Genomic DNA, 8300 nt, shown 5'->3' on the forward strand with positions numbered 1-8300 from the left:
GATAAACCTAAATAAATTGCCGACACAATGAATCTAATCCCGCATAATCAAATATCATACACCTTATCATCAGTATTATTCTGTTCTGATTACATGAATAGTGAATATTCGAGTAATCGTTCTAAAATCTTCTTATTTTTGACACACTTTTCCATTTTTCATGTGTCTTCGCTTGAAACCGTTAAAAAATATTTCTGAAAGATACCAGTAATAATCCATAAAACAAAACTCAGGATGAACCTGAGTGTGTCTTCACTGTCAACAAAGCAAACTAAAAAGAACACAAACAAAAATAATATGAAGTGTGCGGATACTCCAGTTTTTTTTAAAATTATCTTGTGAAACGTAAGTTTTAAGCAATTTTATTATGCATTAACTGTTTTTAAATATGATTCAATATATTTTTCTAGAGCCAAACATATCTGAAATCTCAAAGGTGCACCGCAAGCTGACGAAACTACTTCAGATAATCCGGTCGGGAAATGCAGGAACCGGCATTTGATTGATTCGCTTTTGCAATAGATTCACCAAAGATCGGCCGGAAGATAAACCAGAAGTCTTTCCCCCCTAGGGCCAGGGGAGGCTGCATGCCAGTCTGGTAACATCATGCTGACCGAAGTTGTGGCGGGAACAGAGGAAGTTTGCGGTTTCGCGGCAAATTTCGATTGCTCCAGGATCCAACTAGCTAACAGCTTCCGAGAGATTGTTTTGAAAATCCCGATGCTCTGTGCGCCTGCCGTAAGTATCCAGTGTCTCCATTTCAATTTTCTTATCCCATCGTAATTCTTTTGTTTTGTTTCAAACAGGGCCGGGTCAATAACAAAAAATAGGCAACCGAGAGCTGTTTGTTAAATATCTTGAACTTCCGTAATATGCCGCAGGTTGGTGCTTGTTGCCATTTACAATCGGAGAACCATTACCTACACCTACTCGTCACCTAGGACGATTGAGAAACTGGGATGAAATTCATGAAAGCCACGACTACCAGACGAGTCTTAAGCGATGGGAACTTTCGGAAATACGACGTGGCCCGCGGAAAGGATGTGTTTCACAGAAGGCAGGGTGAGTATTTAGACATCTATTACACGATTTTCTAGGATAGTTAACGCCAGCGGCAAATTTTAATCAACTTTTTGAAGCATTATAAAATCTTATAAAAATTGTGTTTTTATCGCCTAGCAGGCCTCCAGTTATTCATAGAAGTTGTTAGGAATCTGATCGAGTTTGCATGTGTCTGGGCATTTTATTCAGGGCAAGGAAATCATTGAAGAGGATCGGTACCCGAAGGTATCATTTAGATGGTGGGTATCTTTTTATTATCCTTAATGGCAAATTGTTCTGATTAAAACACACTTGAATTCTTCTAGGAATCGACGGAAGGAACCATCGCACCACGCTTACTAGTCCCAGATGTCGGTCGAAAAGATGTTAATAGTTTTTCGTACCATCCGGGCAAGAATACTCGATATATAGAATCTTACCTGGCAGAAATATGACATTCGCAGTGACGGAATAGTTCACCTCTACAGTAATTCAATGCTTAAATGGATGTTTTGAATATATCCCAAGAATTTAACAACACAACATGATTTGTCAATCACGAATCTGCTTGATTGATTGAGCCAAAAAATGTTTGCTACTAATGGGAGTTTTATTACGCGAAGCAAATAACAGATATCTATCGGTATTTCGAGATACAAAAAGGTAAGAATTAATTTAGTTTTATTAACACAAATTCTAGAGTTTTAAATTTGAAATCTATAAGTATTACAGATCAAATCAATCGAATCATAATCAACGAAATTTAAAATATTAATTTGCTATTTGAAAATATAAAAATTTATTTTGCAACACCAGAAAATCATATCATAAAACATAATTTTTGTGTTACAGATTCTGGACGACTTCAAACGAAACACGAGGAATAAAATTAACTTCCTGTTTATTCGTTCGCCAGTCTTGGCTCAGGTTTTCTGGACTCCCGAATACGATCAGCGAGAAGGAAGGACTCGCGTCCAGGTCGATTCCTGATTCCCTATGTCGAATCGAATCAGCCTGTCATGAAACATGCCAAGCGTCAATAATAAGCGCAGGTGAGCAATCTTTTTTTTAAATTTTCTCTCAAAATCATTTGAACTTTACATCGTTTAAGCATACTCAATATATTTTGTCTTAATTGTTGAAGTAGGTAGATCTCTGTTTTAATGAAGCCAAGCTTGAAATAAAAGTTTATTAAAATCTTCAAGTTTTTCGATAGAAACGATTTAAAAATACAAAGTTTGTTGGAACGAATGGATCTAGATAAGAGATGTGTTCAAAAAATCAATATCAATAAAACCACACCCGTAACCGAAACGTCTGTTTTTTTATATTGTTTTAAATATCATGAAATATCCATTAATAATCTACAACTATTCATCGAATCTTCCATTTTTATTGATTTTCATTTAAATAATTTTAATTTTAATAATTGTATCAAAAGCACACGATATGTTGTATCGTTATTTTTTTTTATGAGAAAATCATTAAGAGAAGATTCCACGTATGATACAACTCGCTCGGAACGAGTAGAAAAAAGCAAAAAAAATGAATGGTTACTCTACTTAACAACCCGTTCCCTGTATCGTTAAGGGCGTCCAAACGATTCCATTTCATGAAAAAATGATAAGCCTTATCTTATATTAATAATCCAAAACTATAAAAGTAATCTTCTGGGTGTCTTGGGAAGAAGATAATGGGAATAGTCACTGTATAATACTGATTTATGCGGGATATCATCAAAGTCGGTAAACATAAAGCATGGATCACTACAAATCTGGACGCGTTAAAACGGGTCTATCTCGGAGCTATGTAAACGAAAAAAAAGTTTTATATTCAAAATGTAGGGTTTTTATTGCACTTCAAAAAAAAAAAAATAAGAAAAAAAAACATTTCGATGTTTTTTTGATAAAATTTCGAACTTTTCGTCTAGAACCACTCATCAAAGTTTGGACACCCTATTCACTGACCTCAGCGGCCATATGTTCTACAATCTCTTCATCTCTGTTGCTTCCCGAGTCGTCCTACCATTCTTCTTCATCTTCTGCTTGACAATTGCCCAAAATTTTTCGATAGGGCGGAATTGAGGGCAGTTGAGTGGGTTGATGTCCTTTTCAACAAAATCCATCCGTTGTTGTGCTGTGTGCGGATCTCGGGTGAGTTGTCGAGTTCATTCGAATCGCGCAGGGGGCTTCGACAAGGTGATGGTCTATCCTGCATGATGTTCAACGTGGCGCTAGAAGGTGTTATTCGACGAGCGGTGGGCGAAATGCGGGGCACGATTTTCAACAGATCCAGTCAACTTATCTGCTTTGCCGATGACATTGATATAGTCGGCAGATCATCTGCGGCGGTGGAGGAGATCTATCGCAAACTGAAACGCGAAGCAGGAAGGATTGGGTTGATGATTCATACGTCCAAGACGAAGTACATGTTGGTCTGCGGATCCGAGACCGACCGAACCAGCTTGTCCAGTAATAACAAGGTCACGATCGACGGCGACGAGCTGGAGATAGTCGAAGACTTTGTCTATCTCGGCTCACTGGTGACCGCAGACAATGACACCAGCCGTGAGAACCGGAGGCGAATTATCAGCGGAAGTCGTGCCTACTATGGACTCCACAAGCAACTGCGGTCGAGAAGACTTAGCCCTCGCACGAAGTGTAACCTGTATATGACGCTTATTAGACCGGTTGTTCTCTATGGGCACGAGACATGGATATTGCTCGAGGAGGACCTGCGTACACTCGGAGTATTCGAGCGACGAGTGTTAAGAACCATCTTTGGCGGCGTACAGGAGAACGGAGTGTGGAGGCGAAGGATGAACCACGAGCTCGCGCGACTCTACGGCGAACCCAGTATCCAGAAGGTGGTGAAAGCTGGCCGGATACGCTGGGCGCGACATGTTGCGAGAATGCCGGACGACTGTCCTGCAAAACGGGTGTTCGCTACGAATCCGGTAGGAACAAGTCGAGCGGGGGCGCAACGAGCGAGGTGGTTAGACCAAGTGGAGCGTGATCTGGCGAACGTGGGGTGCCCGAGAAATTGGAGAACGGTTGCTATGAACCGAGTGAATTTTAGGAATTATGTTCGTCAAGTTATGTCGTGAGACGGAATACTATGTAAATAAAATAAAATACCTCCTAGCTGTAGTGGCAGCATGCCAAATCTGGCGAAAACTTTACTGGTCTTTTGTGATATCTATTGTACGAAAAAAGAAAAACATTTTTTAAGGCACTCCTCCTTGTGCATTTCGGAGTCCATGGTCTTGTTTTTCACAAAAACCGGGTTTTTTCGTCCGCAGCTGCAAATACCTTGCCAGATCAAACACTTTCTTGCGAACTTATCGGCAAAAACGAATTTGAACTTGGCGGGGACATCACCCCGACCAGTGCAGTGCACCACTGCAGTGGCTTTATAAAATTTTTGGCCAGGGAGCTGCCCAAAATCCATCTTCGTGTACGTTTCGTCATCCATGAGGATGCATCCGTCATTCTTCGTTGGAATCTTGTTGTATAACTTCCGGGCACGTCCTTTGGCTACTAAATTCTGCTTCAAGGTCCGGTTTGGTTGCTTACTGGCCCGATAGGATCGAATTCCTTCGCGGAGACTAATCCTTCTGACGGTGTACCGGTCGACGTTGAATTTCTTGGCGATGTCGTAGTCCGATTACCCTGTGTTTACCTTGATCGTTCTCAACACCTTCAAATGCAGTTTCTGATTCTAAGGTCCACTATAACGCTTGGTATGAACCTGCCGATCGATAGTATGCATCTCACGGAAACGTTTGAGAACGCTGCACACGGTTGATTTGAGCATTTTTAACGATTTCGCGATTTTTTTAACCCGTTCACGTCGGTTTTTAACGTGAGTGTTCAAAATTTATTTTCGTCTCGCGGCTTCCATCACGTGTAACTTTTTTGGAACAAAACGAATCGTAATGAAATTTTCAGCACTGATAGAGGAAACATTTCCGAACAAAGCACTGTCAAAACATTCCAGATCCGACAACTAGGAGCACAATGGTATAATAATTAGTGCGTCCAGATTCATGGTGATCCAACAAGTTAATTTTTTTTTCTTTTGAGGGTTAACAATCCTAGATTTTAAATTCAACTGAAAACATTTCAATTGATCCAAACATTGCTTTTTTTTAAATTAATATTGATCACAGTAATCCGAAAATCATTCATTACTCAATAGGAGGTGGAATAGCTGAGCTGCTGCCAACTGTTAACTTTTCAATATTGGGTGACAAAAATGTAAACAAAGGAAATAAAATTTTGTCAGTTTAGAATGGATAGATTTTTCATTTATTTGATCATTTAACGATCAGTTTAATATACCATCGGTTTTCTCGTATTGCGTATATTGGGATTATGCTTAAAGTTGAAGATAAAAACTTGTATTTGCCCTTTAAAATGCAGAGCGAAATTCATGAAAATTTGAAGACTTCAAAAGTAAGTATTTTGCTGTTGAAAAAGTTCAATTAAAAAAGGCATGTTAATAGGTAAAATTATGATAAGAGTGCAGATTAAGATCTGAACTATGCATTCATAATTGTTTTTCTTTCCATTTCTTCGTATTTTTTGCAAAAAAAAGGTGTATGAACAACCTTTCAAAACATCTTGTGAGAGCGAAAATCATTAGGCGGCATGCATATAACTCACCAGTAAAAAGTGCCATGGACCTGGAATCGCGATTAATTAATTCGGAAGATCGGAGAAGATTTGCTAGGAACCAATCTGTCAAAGATTTAGGAAACATCAACTACCTCCAAATTTCGCAGAGAACAATTCAGCATGGAGCAGTCAAATATTATGAAAATTTTATTCAATTCTGAACAACACTTGAGTGTTTTTTTATGATTTGTATCCATGAATTAATTATAATAGTACCTTTCAACCGAGGTCAGTGTACGCTTTATTATGATAAACATAAAATCTGCCCTATGGAACTCAATACACAAAAAAAGTTTGACGACAAGATCGAAAGCTCAGATTGGTACACGAAATTCAATGTAATTTTGCAAAAAAATCAATGAAAATCCAAGAGATTTCATCAATCATCAAATGAAATTAAATAAACAAAATAGGTTAAGGACCTTTTTGATTGTTTATTCAAATCAGATATTATTCTTTATTTGGTAGTTTTCTTGATTAACAAGTCCTTTTTTCAAACACCGACATTGTCCGGAATCTTGATTGACGGAATTTCGTACTGGGGAACGATTCGCTTTAAGATTTTCCTCCTGCGACCATCATTTCTCCTTCTTCAGAGAAAGCCACAACAAATGAGAAGTCCAATGCTACCGTTTTGATGTGTTTAGCTTGCTCCTGAAACAACAAAATGTTCTTAGTTTGACGGACATTTTTACAGTCAATAGTGAATTTATTATTTTTTAAAAAAGGTATTGATGAATAAAGCCATTCTTTGCGCAGATTTTGGTAGTGAAAGTTTTTCAAAATCGTTTGTATCAAATTAGATATCACTATTTCAAAATTACGATTTTAAACAGCACAAAAATATCACAGTTTTAAACAACCGATTATTGCTTGACAAACATGATAACCGAGAACTAAAATAAGAGACATGAGAGAACACATTAATATTAACTTCAATCTACTCACCGTTTTATCCTAAACACACGAAATATTGTTTAAAAAGTGATTTAAAATTTCAGTTTTTATAACAACTTTGTTTATGTGTCACTTCACCCAAAATCGCTGTCAGATTTTGTGCTTCCATCGCCTATTATTCTGCGTTCTTGTTTAGAATTTAAAAAATAAATTTATCATTATCCAAATAGCCGTTTTGAAATAATTCTTATCACATGAGTATCCTTATAGTTCAATTTCGAGCTCGAGCAAGTAATTCTAAATACATACCTTTTAAAGTTTTAATCAAACCATATGAGATTTTCATTAGTGATTATAATATTTATTTAAAATTTTAATTTCTTGTCTAAGAATTGTATTTTTTTTAGATTGGGCTTAAAGGTTTGGAAGAGTTTATTCATAATCTGAATTTCTCATATTTTTACTGATTTTGAACTTGTTTTAGATTTTGAATTTATAAACTAAAATTGGTCACCTGAATTTTCTAACTTTTGTCGTATTATAAAATTTGGTACGATTAGAATCTGCTGCTTTCTCGATTTTCTTTATTTTATGTGATTTTAAGATTCTTTGTTTTGTAAAGTTCTGTTAAGTGTAAACATAATCAAATTTCAAAAATTTTAAAATATGAGATTTTAGGCTGATTGTAGTAGATGCTACGAAAGATGCTTGTTGCCAATTGTATTCTATTTTGATTAATTTATTATTATATTTTTAACATCAACACAAGATCATAGCTCATCGATTCAATGTTGTATGCGATAGAAGTGACAATGTTTCAATTTATCAAATATTGGGCTTGAATCTAATTATGATTTCAAATTCAAAGGGTAGTCGATGATTTTCTAGAATTAAACCTCAGTGTTTGAAAAACTTAAATGCTAGTATTACACTAGCTACTTGCTAGCATCCTCAGTGAGTTATCAACTCAACGATTTCTTCTTATTTTTCCTATAAACTTTTTTTCCTGTGTTGTGTTGTGAGCCTACTTGGTTGAATGGTTCAACTGAATCAATGCAATCGAAAGATTCCTTTTAATTCAACCACGGTAAATGAAAAGTTCATATCCCAGTATTTCGATAGCAACTTACTACCTTCTTCAGTGAACGTTTTCGATTGATTCAATCGTGATTCAATCGAAAACGTTCACTGAAGAAGGTAGTAAGTTGCTATCGAAATACTGGTATATGAACTTTTCATTTACCGTGGTTGAATTAAAAGGAATCTTTCGATTGCTTTGATTCAGTTTTTTTTCCTGAACTTTCTCAGTTTTTTTTGACGAACCTCTGGATTCTCTATGAAACTAATTAACAAATAAATGAAATCCTTAAAAAATAAAATTAATTTCAAAAACCATATTGAATCGAATAATATACAAATTAAACTCCAAATGTAATTTGAAAAAAGACTCTGAATTTGAAAGCAGAGATTTTTTCATCAAGTTAGGTAGGTACATCACCCATTAATACTTTGACTCAAACATTTATTTCGACAAAGAATTTTCTTTCTAGTCCTCACATTGAGTTTAAAATCTGTTTTAAAATTTTAATCTGAATCTTGAATCATGAATTCATTTCCTCTGAAATAAGGATTTTTTGTCTGAATAATTCTTCTGAATATGGATTCTGGATTGGAAACCTAAAT

General features: G+C 36.2%; 1 long non-coding RNA gene across 2 annotated transcripts; it reads left to right on the forward strand.

Annotated features, from left to right (window-relative positions):
- Nucleotides 1–200: 200 nt before the first annotated feature.
- Nucleotides 201–2087, forward strand: LOC129758129 (uncharacterized). 2 transcript variants are annotated; one of them, XR_008739897.1, is made up of 6 exons: nucleotides 201–345; nucleotides 411–738; nucleotides 807–1062; nucleotides 1180–1301; nucleotides 1368–1704; nucleotides 1894–2087. It is a non-coding gene; the product is annotated as an uncharacterized LOC129758129 (long non-coding RNA). The 2 variants fall into 2 exon arrangements; XR_008739896.1 differs by having other exon boundaries at nucleotides 1183–1301.
- Nucleotides 2088–8300: the final 6213 nt, after the last annotated feature.

The sequence above is a fragment of the Uranotaenia lowii genome, chromosome 3 (assembly GCF_029784155.1).
Source record: "Uranotaenia lowii strain MFRU-FL chromosome 3, ASM2978415v1, whole genome shotgun sequence".
Lineage (NCBI taxonomy): Eukaryota > Metazoa > Arthropoda > Insecta > Diptera > Culicidae > Uranotaenia > Uranotaenia lowii.